A 16,656-nucleotide genomic window follows, 5' to 3' on the forward strand; every position below is an offset into this window, starting at 1 on the left:
TTAATTCGACTTTAAAATAGGGGTGGATAGTTACACACTAAGAAAAGGTATCCTTTTTTGGGTGGTTTTTGTGTGTTTTGAGGAGATGAGAGTAAAATAAAACAGACAAAAGCAGATAATTTTGAGTTTGACATCTTCCCATCACTGATGAAATCGATTTTGTTGGATTCGAGAGTGTTTTTGGAGAGTAGCTATGGGTGAACATCCATTCTGTGTGATGTTTTATGTTTGTATCTCTTTTTTATACTTAGTTGTCAGACCATGAAACAGAGGGTGTGTCTGCCTTATATCTGTCTCTTATTTTGTATAAAGTAGATGCTGAGTAACTGAAGCTGAGTAGATAGTTGTGGAGTACCTTAATTACCAAGGGCATGGATCCATGCACTATGGGAGACCAGGGAAAGTTCTGTGCGCTGACATAACCACCATTTAAAAGTGATACAACAACAATATGTAGGGAGGCCTGGAGCAAGGGCAAATGGGTAACTGCTTAATTAACACTTGTTGTGCACTAACTATGTACCATGTCCTGTTCTAACTGCTTTACATGTTAACAGTTAATCCTTAAATAACTATTTAAGATAGGTGCTTATTTTTCCCATATTAACCTTTGAGGAAATTAAGGCACAGAAAGATTAGATTAGATTAATTTGCCTAAATTCACATAGCTATTAAATGGTAGAGCCAGGATTCGAATGTAGGCATTTGGACTCTTAACTCTAGAGAGTCTAGAACCTAAGCTCTTAACTTCTCTGCTATTCCAAGGCTTTGTAACAGTTTAGATATGATGTCATTTTGTAAGGGCATAGACCAGGCTCACAGTAGGAAAAAAAATGATTAAATGCCAGAAAGTGAGAAAAGACAAATATATTATCTTGCCTATTAGGACTTGAGCAAAAAGAGAGGTTCTGTAAGTTCTGGAGATTTTAGGGATGATTCATGGATGAGATACAATTTGAGATAGATCTTAGGACTTAAAGTAAGGCAGATGTAAATAACGGATGTAAATACCAGGAGGAGTTTTGGGTGAGAAGAATTACTGAAGTAAAGGCATAAAAGCAGGTATGATATGTCACATTCCAAGGACATTGCAAGGAAGCCATTGAAAGAGAAGAATCTCCAGAATTTGATAGCCAAGATAATTTCTTCTTCCCCGCATCTAAATATGACAGCAGAGATCCTGGCCTCAGCTTTTGGAAAATATCAGATCATTAATTTTATTTGTTTGTGTATTGCTTTACCAGATTTTTTTGTTGATAGAAGTAAAAATGTCATTAAGAGGTGCTGGTTTTTGTGAGAAAGCGTTATAATTGACCAATGTTATGTTTAAGACACGTTGATGTAAACATGTTTAGAAGGCCAAGTTGTATATCCAAAACACAGATTCATTTCACACTTTTCACAATAGTGGAAAATTAATGAAACATTTTATCTATTCAAGCTGTTAAAAATATGGGTGGTGTATATACTTGAAACCTTTTTTTTTTTTTTTTTTTTTTTCCTGCTTAGGTATTTGACTTTACTTCTTAGGTTGAATCTACTCTTTGCCTTCTCAGGCTCCTATTTGTTTTTTTCAAGTGGTATTTATGTTAGAGCTTAGTATCTATTCTCTTTGGTAAATAGGGAGGAGAGTGTCTGTCATTTAGACTTTTAAGTGAAAAGACTGAGATTGGTTCTTAATGTATGTCAGTTACTTAAATCAAGAAAAATGATGGCATTTGTTAGCTGCGGAAATGTTCTAAGGATTCTCCTGCTGGTGCTTCTCTCTCTGCCACTACAAATGAATGAACAGTTTCCAAGTCTCCTCAAAAATCTTAATTGTTGCCCTGTTAATTTTTAACTTGATGTACAAACCCATTCAAAATCTCTCTCATTTCTCCTTTTTCCAGCTCCATCTTCTCTTACTTTTTTTCCCTTTGCCCCAAACTCTGTGCAGTAGCTCTGTGACAGTGCTCACTGTTCCTAGAACAAGTGCCTTTTTTGCTGTTTTGTCTTCCAGAATGACCTTTCCCCTTCATCCCTCGAGGCCCAGTTCCAATGTGAAACCTTCCCTAACTCCCACTGACTAAAGAATTAATTGCTGCTTCCTTTATACTTCCATAGAACTTTGTATATAATTTCATTATGGGACACAGACAACAAAATAACTATAATGCAAATGTGCTGTTGCCCTGCCAGATGTGAGCTCTTGAGAACAAGGGGATAGGCACTACACAAATGTTTGAATGAGTGATGTCTGAACAATGGAGCAGTCTGTACTTCCACAAACCCTGAGGGGGGTCAAAGGGCAGAAGGTCATTTGAGTTAGTTCTTAATTTGAGATCATGGACTCAATTACCAATAGGTAGTCTTTGTATAAATCATTCCTTATTGAGAATTTGCAGTGTGCAAGATGTTTTGCTAAGCGTTTTGGGACCACAGATAATCTTGTGTTTGGTGATATTAATTTTGACGTATTACATACATATCCATTCTCATGCAAAATACTACTTTTGTTTTAAGGATTTTATAGTCAGAGTACTTTCTTATTTCACTTGATATGTGTAACCCTCTTACACATATCTAGGAGGTAGGTAGAGCAGCTACAGGCTGGGTGCATTTTATCCTAAAGGAGTTGGATGTTTAGAGGTTACTGGTACAAGGTCATCTATTAGTAACTATGGGAGTTGGGACCAGAATCTACATTCTGCTCTACTCCCCTCAGCCCCCCCCCCCCCCCCGAAATGAAAGCCAACTGCTAGACATTTATTCTAAACTATCTGATGGACTGAACAGTTATTATAATGAAAATTTGCCTTTTGCTCTCTTGAAAAATAGGCTAAGTTGTAATTTTCTGGGAGGATAACTGAAATCGTATCATATGACAAGACTTTCAAAGACTGTGTGAACCTGAGTTAATTATTTCTCTGAGTCAGCTAGTATTTTTTAAACATACCTCTATTACTTCCAGCAGTAAATATATTTTCTCTTAGGTTTGCATTCAGGCAACTGATTTGGATTTGGGTGTTTATGCAAATAACTGAAACAGCCTTGGAAAAACTTGCCTCCCATGTAAATCTTTTATCCTTAAGGAGTGTGGCTGATAGGTATAAAGAAGAAAAGTTGAAAAGTTTGTATAGGCATTTGAAAACATGGAAGTTTTTGGTGATTAGTACTGTATTCTTTGCCAATTATTTAATCTGGGTTAGATTTTAATTTAAAGCTGTAAGAAACTTTGTTTTCTTATTTACTTGTATTAAGGTTTTGTCAGTACTTTCAGGCTTATAGGTTTGTCTACATTTATAACTACTGGTTTTTTCTGGCTGAGCCAAGCAGAATGAATTTCCAATATGGACTTTTAAGCTGTTACTTCTTATTTTTTACTTCTGCAAATATCAGGAATACATTCTCAAAAATTCAAGCAATAGAGAGAATCTATATAGAGAATATATATGTCCTCCTGAACATAGTACCTCCCATCCTCCTTCCCTACTACAGAAGTAACTGTTATTATTAGTTTGGTATATAATTTTCAAAACTTTTTTCTGTGTATTTACCTACTTGGGTATGTAGGTAAAGAAACATAGTTTTCTGTTACTTTTTTTCATAAGTGATTGGGTGATAATTTAAAATATACTTTTGGGGCACCTATAGGTGGCTCAGTCAGTTAAGCTTCTGACTCTTGATTTTGGCTCAGGTCATGATCTCATGGTTTATGGGATCTAGCCCCATGTCGGGCTCATGGAGCCTGCTTGGGACTCCCCACCACCCGTCTTTCTTCTACCCATGCGCACGTGCACTCTCTCAAAAGAAATGTTTTTTAAAAATGTACTTTTTAGCTGATGATATTAAGTGAATTGTGGTAGGCTTATCTGAAATATGTTAATATGCTCTGAGTTCTGACCAGTGTCCAGACTTCTGTAAAAGTGATAGCTATCATTTATTGAGTATTTACCAGGTGGTGTGCTAAGAGTTATATGTATTATCTCATTTAATCCTCACAACAAACTTCTGAAGTAGGTAGTATTATCATCCTGTTTACAGATGAGAAAATTGAGGTTCAGAGAGGTGAAGGAATTTGTTCAGGGTAACAAAGATGGTGGTAGAGTCAGGATTCAGACCCCAGTCATCTGATTGTAGAATGCGCATTTTCGACCACTCTGTTGCTTGCTACCTCAGCACTCTTCATCATTAATCTCATCACCAGCCTGTTAGTGAAAAACAGATCAGAAGAAAAAAAATGCATTAAATAAAAACCTTATTGTCTGTTAACTCTTAGATATTTTGATAGTAAATCAGTTTAGTATTTTTTTTTTTTTTTTTTTTTTTAATTTTTTTTTTTTCAACGTTTATTTATTTTTGGGACAGAGAGAGACAGAGCATGAACGGGGGAGGGGCAGAGAGAGAGGGAGACACAGAATCGGAAGCAGGCTCCAGGCTCTGAGCCATCAGCCCAGAGCCCGACGCGGGGCTCGAACTCACGGACCGCGAGATCGTGACCTGGCTGAAGTCGGACGCTTAACCGACTGCGCCACCCAGGCGCCCCATAGTATTTTTTTTTTTTAATGTTTATTTTTTTGGGGGGGAGGGGCAGAGAGAGAGGGAGACACCAAATCTGAAGCAGGCTCCAGGCTCCGAGTTGTCAGCACAGAGCCTGATGCGGGGCTTGAACCCACGGACCTTGAGGTCATGACCTGAGCTGAAGTTGGACACTTAACTGACTGAGTCACCCAAGTGCCCCCATCAGTTTAGAGTTTTAATTGAAGATTAGTTCCTCAAACAGTATTTATTAATCACTTAATATTTTACAGATTGAATAAAAACAACTCTTCATGTGTAAGGATACTGGAGTATCACTGTTCGGATACTATAATAAACAAAAAAATGATACTTTTTTTTTTTTTTTACATCAGATAATTTCTAAGTTTAGTATGTTTGGAGGTTGTGTTTTATTTATTAAAACAATTTTTTTCAATGTTTATTTTTGAGAAAGAGAGAGAGCGTGAGCAGGGGAGGGGCAAAGGGACAGGGAGATACAGAATCTGAAGCCGGCTCCATGCTCCGAGCTGTCAGCCCAGAGCCTGACGCGGGGCTTGAACCTGTGAACTGCGAGATCATGACCTGAGTCGAGGTTAGATGCCCAACTGACTGAGCCACCCAGGCGCCCCAGGAGGTTGTGTTTTAAATAGAATGTGTGTGGGGGCACGCCTGGGTGGCTCAGTCGGTTGAGTGACTGACTTCGGCTCAGGTCATGATCTCACAGTTTGTGAGTTCGAGCCCTGTGTTGGGCTCTGTGCTGACAGCTCAGAGCCTGGAGCCTGCTTCTGATTCTGTGTCTCCCTCTCTCTTTCTGCCCCTCCCCCACTCATGCTCTGTCTCTGTCTCAGAAATGAATAAAATAAACATAAAAAAATTTAAATAGAATGTGTGTGTATATATGTATGTATGACCCCCCCATAAGTAAATCTATTACAGAGAAAATGACTATTTTGTTTTTTTATTGTTTCTTGAAATATTAACTATAGTATTAGATGCTAGTTATAAAGTTCCTTCTGTTTCAAAAATTAAGGGCTGGAAAACAAGATCATGCTGTATGTTACCAGTATAGGAATGGTAGTTACACTTGTAGAGTAAACAAAATTTGTAGTTTTGAATTTTTTCAAACAGTTTGCATGGTAAAACGGAATGTTCTAGAGTTGCCATCTAACCTAGCAATTCTACTCCTATGTATATACCCAAGAGTAATGAAAGCATATGTCCATACAAAAACTTGTATGAATGTTCATAGTAGCATTATTCATAATAATAAAAAAAAGTGGGAAGAACCCAAATTTACCATCACCTGATGAATGGATAAATAAAATGTGGTATACCATATAATGGGATGTTACTCAACAATAAAGTGGAATTATGTACTTCTACATAGTATAGCATCGATGAACCTTGGAAACACTATGTTAAGTGAAAGAAGCTGGACACAAAAGGCCACATGTTGTATTCTATTTGTATGAAATGTGTAGGATAGGCAATTCCATAGAGAGAAAGTAGATTAGTGGTTGCCAGGGTTTGGGAGTAACAGGGAGTGTGATGGTTAATTTTATATGTCACCTTGGCTAGGCCACAGTTTCCAGTTTTTAGTCAAATACCAGTCTAGATGTTGCTGTGAAGGTACTTTTAAAATGTGCTTAGCATTTAAATCAGTAGATATTGAGTAAAGCAGATTATCCTTCAGAATGTGGGTTGGCCTCATTCAGTTAGTTGAAGCCCTTAAGAGAAAAAACTGAGGTTCTTCTGAAGGAATTCTGCCTTCATAGAACCATCATACTCAAGACTGCAATAGCAACTCTTCCCTGTGTCTCTAGCCTGCTGGCCTGCCCTGCAGATTTCGGACCTGACAGTCCACACAGTCACATGGACCAATTCTTTGAAATAAATCTCTCTGTTTATATACACACATCCTATTTATTGGTCCTGTTTCTCTTAAGAACCCTGACTAATACAGAGAGTGACTGCTAAATGGTATGGGTTTCTTTTTGAGATGACGAAAATGTTATGAAATTGATTGCGGCGATGGTTGCACCACTCCGAAATGTACACTTTAAATCAGTGAATTGTGTGGCGTATGAATTATATCTCAAAAAAGCTCTTCTAAAAAAAAAAAAGAATGTTAGATGGAGTAATAGCTTAGTGAAAACAGATTAGGGTGTAGGAAGTAGAAGAGTGCAGAACAACTGTTCAAATGTGGGTGGGATTAGCAGAGCTGCTTTTGAAGTGCCATGTAGCTTAATATTTGTCACTACTTCCTTAGTGTACCTTATTGGTAGACGTTTGTTCTAAAAACTTTAGTAGATGGAGAGGGTTTCCAATATTGAAGTGTTTATTAATATGCACAGTTCTGATATTACTGACGAGTTGTAGTATCAAGGTCTTAATGTGGGAGTTGGGAAATGGTGGAAAGATACAGTTTAAAAGCTCCAGTCTGAATCTGGGAAGCGTAAGGTAATTTGTTTACCAGTGAATCTTTTTTTTAATTGAAGTATAGTTGACATACAGTGTTACATTAGTTTCAGGTGTACAACATAGTGATTATACTACTCTATATATTGTGCTATGCTGAACACAAGTGTTCCTATTACCATCTGTCACCATACAGTGCTGTTACAATACCATGTTCCTTATGCTGTACCTTTTATCTGCGTGACTATTCATTCCATAACTAGAAGCTTGTATCTCCCACTCCTCTTTATCCATTTTGCCCATCCCTCCACATTCCTCCCCTCTGGCAACCATCAGTTTGCTCTCTGTATATATGGGTCTGTTTCTGCTTTTTGTTTGTTTGTTTATTCATTTATTTTGGTTTTTTTTTTTTTTTTTTTGGTTCCACATGTAGGTGGAATCATGTACTATTTGTCTTTCTCTATCTGGCTTATTTCACTTAGCAAAATACCCTCTATGTCTATCCATGTTGTCACAGATGGCAAAATCTTTTTTTTATGGCTGAGTAATATTCCACTGTGTGCGTGTGTGTGTGTGTGTGTGTGTGTGTGTGTATACACACACTACATCTTCTTTATTCATCTGTCAAGTGGACACTTGGGTTGCTTCCATATCTTGGCCATTGTAAATAACGCTGCAGTAAACATAGGAGTGTCATCAGTGAATCTTTTGGGTATGCAGACATATAGAGGGTGGATAAAAGATTCTTAGAATGAATGATGTTGTCTTGACTAGAATAAATTATTCACTTATAGTTGAACTGAGATTGTGACCATTATGCATTCCTATTCTTTAACAAGTATCTGACTGTTTAATGCTTGCATTGTGGTATAGTGCCCAGTAAGTAGCACTGAAAAAATATAATACAAATAAGTCTAACAATAGAAATATTTCTTAATCATTGTTTCTGAGTAGCTAAGGGAGTGATGTGTTCCTTCCCCCAAGACTAGGGGCAGAAAATGTGGAAGGAAGGAAGAGGACTTCATAGAGAAAGTTGTTTTACGTTGCTGTTTGAAGAGTGAGTAGGGTTTTGCTAGCTGGATAAAAGAAAGAGCAGGGCATTCTGAGGGCACCTGGCTGGCTCGGTAGAGCGTGGGACTCTTGATCTCGGGGTTGTAAATTCAAACCCTACATTGGGTGTAGAGATTACTTAAAAATAAGATCTTAAAAAAAAAAAGGGCAGGGCTTTCCAGCCCAAGGGAATAGTATGTGTTTGAGGCAGAAAAGCCTAACAGAGAATGGTGTTTTCTGGGAAATGCAGTTGGGAAGGAGAAAATAGAGCTATCAAGTCTTTGGAGTAGTTGAGCACTGCTGGCAAGAGGGGAGGCAATGTAGCTCCTTTAGGTTTGGTAAACACTACAAGGTACTGGGAGGGTGGCTCATCAGGACAGAGGGGGCATAGAAGCCCCTTCCCCCATACCTTGCCCATCTCTTCCATTTGGCTGTTCCTGAGTTGTATCTTCTATGATAAACCGGTAATAGTAAGTAAAGCACTTTCCTGAGTTCTGCAAGTCGTTTTAATGAATTGTCAAAACTGAGGAGTGAATTAGGAATCCTCTGAATTTATAGCTGATTGGTTGGAAGCATCACTAACAACTTGGGACTTTTGACTGGCATCTCAAATGGATGCAATCTTGTGGGACTGAGCCCTTAACTTGTGAGATCCAACATTAATTCCAGGTAGATAGTGTAGAATGGAATTGTAGGACATCCGGCTTGTATTAGAGAGTTGGAGAGTGGTGTTGGAAGACACCGTGCATTTGGTGTCAGAATTGTTGTGTGTAAAAATAGTTCAAATAGTCTTATAATTAATATTCATTATCCAATACTACCTAGTTTGTAGAGTTTCCCTGGTAATAGCAATAAAAATCAGTAGCATACTTGGTTTGCCTTACTTGAAGATTTGAAATGAAAGGAGCTGAATGAGTAATATGATGAGAATCTAGTCAGTCAATCAGGGAACATGTGAAAGAGTGCATATTCTGCATTAGGCAAATGGGACATGATGAAGGTATTAAGATATTACTTCAGGGGTGCGTGGCTGGTTCAGTTGGTGGAACATGTAGCTCTTGATCTCAAGGTCATGAGTTCAAGTCCCATGTTGGATGTAAAGATTGCTTAAATAAACATAAAAATAATTTTTTTTAATTAAAAAATGCTCACTTTGGCAGCTCATATGCTAAAATTAGAATGATAGAAGATTAGCATGGTCCCTGCACAGGGATGACACGCAAATTCATGAAGCAGTTCATAGTAAAACATAAAAACAAAGATGTTACTTCAGTCTTTGAGGAGCTTATAGTTTAATTAGGAAGCCAAAACTAACTCCCATGAACAAATTAGGAAAGAATGAAGTTTTAAGTGAAATTAAGAGAGCTATATGATTAAGGTAGTAAAGGCTTGTTTGTCTAGAAAGGGGGACTTGAACTAGACCCTGAAGATTTAGGGTAGAAGATAACAGATGTGCTGGGTGCAAAAAGGTCTACATAAAAAGGCATCAGCCCAGAAAGGTAGTCAGGAGACAGTTGTGTGTTAAGGAGCTCTACTACTGGATTGACCAGATAGTTTCTATTAAATGGTAGAGGTAAACCTAAATCAGGTTTCATTTCAGGAAGACTGTAGAGGTACAAAGGTTGCTGGAGCAGTAGGACAGAAACATTGAGGGAACCAAGGCACAAACCTTGGAAGTAAGAATCTTGGCTTTGCATGCAACTTTGGAAAAAGCCAAACTGCCCCTTAATCTTCCCAGGTAACTCTAATAACTAAACTGATATGTTTTACAGTGGGTTATAAAACCCTCATCTGCTTTAATATGCTGACTTCATAATAGGGTGATTGGAAAGTGAAGATTGGATTCATAGGTATAGTGAGTAGACAAGATTTAAAGGTTCCAGGGTATGAGTTCTTATTTTCAAGATTGCTTCTCTCTTGGCACATGAAAAGATTGTGCTTGTATTCATCATTTTAAGGTATATTTCTTTTGTCAGTCATTTTAAATTCTGGAATAAATCCATTTATGTATTTATTTTTTAAGTTTACTTATTGTGAGGGAGGGGGAGAGGAAGGGCAGAGAGAGAATCCCAAGCAGGCTCCACGTTGTCAGTGCAGAGATCCGTGGGGCTCGATCTCACCAACCTGGGCTGGATCTCACCAATGGTCGGATCATGACCTGAGCTGAGAGCAAGAGTCGGACTCTTAACCGACTGAGCCAGGCGCCCCTGGAATAAATTCACTTAAATACCATTTCTGATATTCCCAGAAATACAGATTTAATATTTAAATGAAAAATGAATGAAGTTACAAATATAATGATGAAGAAAATAATGCATGTGAATGTCCAAGTCAGAGGCAGGTGTTAAGTGATGGAACATATATTAGAATTTCAGTAGAAAAACATTTTGAAACATAAACCTTATGTGGTAGTGCTAGTCTTACCATTTTAAATTGATGCTCTAAGCTGAGTTTTTGGTTCATAATTGCCAGTTGTGGAGGCAGTTTTCAGATAAGCATCAGTTAAGTTTATTGGCATTGTACTCGCTTTTAATAATTCTTCCCTCCCACTTCCCTCACCAGTGACTTGATTTGAGAATTGAATCAAAATTTTATCCTTTGTTTTAGCTGCAACTGTTTTGAAAGCTGATATAACAATAGGTAAACTGTTAATGTGTGAGAAAGTGATTAAAAAGCACTTTCAAATATTATGTGGTTGTGTTGTAAAAATTAGTCATTATTCCTTCCTACTTTTACTACTTTTTGTTATTATTGCTTTGTCATTTTACCAGTTTAGAGGTTTAGGTGTGCTAGTAAATTATAAATTTTAAGAATTATTTTCTGAAATGACTGTTTTGTTATAGGCCTACTGATAACCTATTACCTGCTATGCTTCACTTATAAAGTATTGAATTCTGATATTTAAGTCCTGCTTTCAAAATATTATTCCCCCAAAACAAAATAGAGTGTTCGTATCTGAATGTTGAGGTTGGAAAAAAACTCTTCAGGTTTTTAAGTTCAGTCACTTTTAAAAAGACTTGCTAGAAAGGGTACTCTCTTTTCTGGAATCAATGTCATAGCTCCAGTTTTATGACTATGTAATATTCTGATAGTAGGAGTTAATTCTGTTATCCAACTCACTTAACCTGCTAGCTGTCTTTTGCTTTTGAATTTTGAATTTCCTGGTCGTGTGCAGAGTTGAGCTGGGTAAATCTGATTTATATAAAGCCCTTAAGCAATATAATGTTTATTTATGTTTTACATTTTTACTTATATTTTCCATTTTATTTTGCTATCACATGCAAGTTTGCATGAATTCAGACTTTATGGTTTTTATCTGTTGGCTATTTTTTTTTAATGTTTGTTTTTTGAGAGAGACAGTATGAGTGGGGAAGGGGCAGAGAGAGAGGGACACAGAGGATCTGAAGTGGGTTTAGCGCTCACAGCAGAGAGCCTGATGCGGGGCTTGAACTTACAGAACCATGACATCATGACCCTAGTTGAAGTTGGACACTTAGCCCACTGAGCCATCTAGGCGCCCTTATCTGTTGGCTGTTTTATTTTTTATTTTTAAATTTTATTTATTTATTTATTTAGGTGCACAAAAGGTGATTTTATTAAAACATGGGGACAGGACCTGTGGGCAGAAAAAGCTGCCATTTTATTTTTTATTATTTTAAAATGTTTATTTATTTATTTTGAGAAAGAGAGAGGGAGAGAGAGAATCCCAAGCAGGCCCCACATTTTCAGTGCAGAGCTCTCTATGTGGGACTTGATGCCATGAACCAGGAGATCACAGCCTGAGCTGAAATCAAGAATCAGACGCTTAACTGACTGAGCCACCCTGGTGCCCCTCTGTTGACTATTTTTAAATAGTATTATTTTAAAATTTTTATTATTTAAATAGTATTATTTTTAAATTGTTTTTATGTTTATTTTTGAGAGAGAGAGAGAGAGAGAGGCAGAGAAAGAGAAGCAGAGCATGAGCAGGGGAGGGGCAGAGAGAGAAGGAGACACAGAATATGAAGCAGTCTCCAGGCTCTTGAGTTGTCAGCACAGAGCCCGACACGGGGCTTGAACCCAGGAACTGTGACATCATGACCTGGGCTGAAGACGGACGCTTAACCAACTGAGCCACCCACTTGCCCCTCTGTTGGCTATTTTATTTTATTTTATTTTATTTTATTTTATTTTATTTTATTTTTTTTCAACGTTTATTATTTTTTTTTTTATTTTTGGGACAGAGAGAGACAGAGCATGAATGGGGGAGGGGCAGAGAGAGAGGGAGACACAGAATCGGAAACAGGCTCCAGGCTCTGAGCCATCAGCCGAGAGCCCGACGCGGGGCTCGAACTCACGGACCGCGAGATCGTGACCTGGCTGAAGTCGGACGCTTAACCGACTGTGCCACCCAGGCGCCCCTTATTTTATTTTTTTTAAGTTTATTTATTTTTGAGACAGAGAGAGAGCATGAACGGGGGAGGGGCAGAGAGAGAGGGAGACACAGAATCGGAAGCAGGCTCCAGGCTCTGAGCCATCAGCCCAGAGCCCGACGCGGGGCTCGAACTCACAGACATCGTGACCCGAGCTGAAGTCGGTCGCTTAACTGACTGAGCCACCCAGGCGCCCCTCTGTTGGCTAATTTTAAATATCAGTATGTTTTAGATAAATTCTAGTGTTTGTTGTTATTCTAAGTCAGAATTAAGTGAAGGTTTAATGCTCTTCTTCATGGGATTTTACTGATTGCCACAATTCTCACTGATTAATTCCTTTTCATAATATTTTGAACTTTGATCATGTTTATCATAAAACTTAACACTTGATTATGTTATGCTGCCTTAGTTCTTGAATAATAATAATAAAAATAATTTATGTTCTTCTTAAAGGTAAGTGTAATAGGCTTTACTGCCTTGTAGCCCTACAATATAGGTGCAATGCCTAGTATTTAGTAGGTGGTTAAAACACTTATTACCAACATACTATGTTTCTCCAAAAAATTCTGAAAAAAAGTTTTTTTTTGTTGTTTGCTTATTTTTGAGAGAGAGACAGAGCACTAGCAGGGGAGGGGCAGAGAGAGAGGGAGACACAGAATCTGAAACAGGCTCCAGGCTCTGAACTGTCAGCACAGAGCCTGACATGCTGTTTGAATCCACCAGCTGTGAGATCATGACCTGAGCTGAAGTCAGATGCTCAGCCAATGCTACCTAGTTGTCCCATCTCCAAAGAAATTCTAGAAGTACTACTAACTTTAGAAATTTGTCTTTTTAATTTATTTTTAATGTTGTTTATTTAATGAGAGAGAAAGAGAGAATGGGGGGAGGAACAGAGAGGGTTGAGAGAGAGAATCCCAGGCAGGCTCTGTGCCAATAGCGCAGACACAGGGCTCAATCCCACAAACTGTGAGGGTATGACCTGAGCCGAAATCAAGAATCGGACGCTTAACAGACTGAGCCACCCAAGTGCCTCTGCCCTTTTTTTTTTTTTTAAGCCTCTTGGAAGAGAGTGTGAAATATCTTTATGACCTTGGGGTAGGGAAGGATATATTATAAAAAATTCACAAAGAAGCGTAATTGAAATAAAAGATTGATAATGCAAATACATTAAAATTATCTTTTTCATTAAGAATGAAAAAAGTGAAGAAGGAAAAAAAACTAGGGGAAGATATTTGTAAAACACATCACGTATAAAGGATAAGTGTCTAGAATATAGAAAGGATTTGTTCAAATTAACAAAAAAGACACAACCCAAGAGAAAAAAAATGGTTAACACAAATAAGAATTTCACAGAAGAAATAAGAATGACCAATAAACTATCGCAAGATGTTCAGCATAACTAGGAAATTGTAAACTTAAACCTTCAGTTCCATTTATGCTCATTTAAAAAGTTGGATAATTTTGGAGTGCCTGGCTGGCTCCGTCAGTAGGGCAAGAGACTCTTGATCTCAGGGTCGTGAGTTTGAGCTCCGTGCTGTGTGCAGATTACTGGGAGGATAAACTTTAAAAAGTTGGATAGGGGTGCCTGGGTGGCTCGACTAGTCTGTTGAGTGTCCACCTTTGGCTCAGGTCGTGATCTCACAGGTTGTGGGTTCAAGCCCTGCGATGGGCTCTCTGCTGTCAGCACAGAGCCTGCTTCAGATACTGTCTCCACCGCCCCTGCCCCTTCTTCACTTGTTCTCTCTCTCTCTCAAAATAAATAAATGAACTTAAAAAAGAAAAAACAAAACATTCTTCTGCCTTTATTATTTTTGTTGTGGTTTTTAATTTAATTTAGTTTTTTTAATGTTTCCAGTTTTTATTTAAATTCTAGTTAGCATACGGTGTAATATTAGTTTCAGGAGTAGAATTTAGTGATTCATCCATCACTTACATATAACATCCAGTAATCAACACAACAGGTGCCCTCTTTAATACCCATCACCCATTTAACCTATCCCCCCACCCACCTTCCCTCCAGCAACCCTCAGTTTGTTCTGTGTATTTAAGAGTCTTTTATGGATTGTCTCCATCTCTGTTTTTATATTATTTTTCCTTCCCTTCCCTTATGTTCATCTGTTTTGTGCCTTAAATTCCACATATGAGTGAAATCATGTCTTTTTCTGACAGACTTATTTTGCTTAGCATAATACGCTCTAGTTCCATCCATGTTGTTGTAAATGGCAAGATTTCATTCTTTTTCATTGCCGAGTAATATTCTGGTGTGTGTGTGTGTGTGTGTGTGTGTGTGTGTGTGTGTGTACACACACACACCACATCTTCCTTATCCATTCATCAGTCAATGGACATTTGAGCTCTTTCCATATTTTGGCTATTGTCGATAGTGCTACTGTAAACATGGGGGTGCATGTGTCCCTTCGAAACAGCACACCTGTATCCTTTGGATAAATACCTAGTAGTGCAGTTGCTGGGTCATAGGGTAGTTCTATTTTTAATTTTTGGAGGAGCCTCCATCCTGTTTTCCAGAGTGGCTGTACCAGTTTGCATTCCCACCAGCAGTGCAAAAGGGTTCCTCTTACTCCACATCCTCACCAATATCTGTTGTTGCCTGAGTTGTTAATTTTAGCCATTCTGACAGGTGTGAGGTGGTTAGTCTCTCATTATGGTTTTGATTTGTATTTCCCTGATGATGAGTGATGTTGAGCATTTTTTCATGTGTCGGTTGGCCATCTGGATGTCTTCTTTGGAAAAGTGTCTATTCGTGTCTTTTGCCCATTTCTTTATTGGGTTATTTGTTTTTTGGGTGTTGAGTTTGATTTAAAAAAAAGTTGGATGATATCAAGTATGGACGACACTGTAGAGGAACTCCCATGCTCTGTTATTGATTTGATGAGTTAAACCCTGATTGACTTTTGAATATTAAATCAACTTTGCATTCCTGGAATAAACTCCACCTGATTATACTGTATTTTTTTAATATGCTACTGGATGTGATCTGCTTAAATTTTGTCAAGGATTTTTGCATATCTATTCATGAAAGGTTAGTCTTAAATACTTGGTAGAATTCACTAATGAAGTCATGTAGGTTTGTATTTTATTTATTTATTTTTTTGCATGTGGAAAGTTTTAAACTATCAATTCAGTTTCTTTGACAGATACAGAGCTTTTCGGGTTACTTATTTATTGTAGAGTTAATTTTGATAGTTTGTGTCTTTAAAGAAATTTATCTATTTCATAGAAGTTGTTGGGTCAATTGGCATAAAATTACTCATAACATTACCTGATTACCCTTTCAGTATCTCTAGATTCTATAATGATGTTACCTCTCTCATTCCCAGTATTGTGTCTTTTCTCTCTTTTTTTGTTTTATTACTATAGCCAGAAGTTTTTCAACTTTATTGATGTTAAATATTCAATTATTTTAAATATGTTTTTTTCTGTTATTTTTCTGTTTTCTCTTTCATGGATTTATGTTCTTACCTTTATTATATGCTTCTTTCTGCTGCTTTTTTTCTGTTTGATATTCTCTTCTGTTTCTTAAATTGGAAGCTTAAATAATTGATTTTAGACCTTTCTTTATTAATAAAAGTATGTAATGCTCTAATATAACTATTTTGATAAACAATTTGACATTATTATAATGCTTGTGTATACCTAATGAGATAGCAGTTCTTTACCTAAGTGTAGTGTAAACACTACAAAAACATTTTTATATCTGCATCAGGAGATATGTTCAAGCATTTTTTTTTTTAAAGAGAAAGAGCATGTGTGCACACAAGTAGGAAAGGGCAGAGAAAGAGGTAGAGAACTTTTTAAAAATTTTTATGTTTAATGTTTATATTAGAGACAGAGATAGAGCACAAGTTGGGGAGGGACAGAGAGAGAGGGAGACAAAATCTGAAACAGGCTCCAGCTCTGAGCTGTCAGCACAGAGCCCAATACGGGACTCAAAATCATGAGTAGTGAGATCATGACCTGAGCTGAAGTTGGACACTTAACTAGCTGAGCCACCCAGATGCCCCTCAAGCAGTTTTTCATAGTATTTTCTGTAATAGCAAAAAACTGGAAGTAACCCAGATGTTCATCAACATGAATATGTAAGTACTTCTGTTAATTTATACCATGGAATACTGTACAAGAGTGAACATGAATAAACAATAGCTGTACATTATCAATGCAGATGAATCTCAGAAATGTTGAGTGAAAAAAGTAAGTTGCAAAGGAATACTTAGACTATGATGCCAGTTAATATAGAACT

At 37.5% G+C, this 16,656-nt stretch overlaps 1 protein-coding gene and 1 non-coding gene across 33 annotated transcripts in view; both read left to right on the top strand.

Annotated features, from left to right (window-relative positions):
• The window catches only part of SLMAP (sarcolemma associated protein), a 200,752-nt gene that overhangs the window by 54,062 nt on the left and 130,034 nt on the right, over window positions 1-16,656 (top strand). The window lies entirely within an intron of this gene.
• On the top strand, window positions 9,131-9,233 carry LOC125161358 (U6 spliceosomal RNA). Its single transcript, XR_007150573.1, has one exon. It is a non-coding gene; the product is annotated as a U6 spliceosomal RNA (small nuclear RNA).

This window comes from Prionailurus viverrinus, chromosome A2, assembly GCF_022837055.1.
Source record: "Prionailurus viverrinus isolate Anna chromosome A2, UM_Priviv_1.0, whole genome shotgun sequence".
NCBI lineage: Eukaryota > Metazoa > Chordata > Mammalia > Carnivora > Felidae > Prionailurus > Prionailurus viverrinus.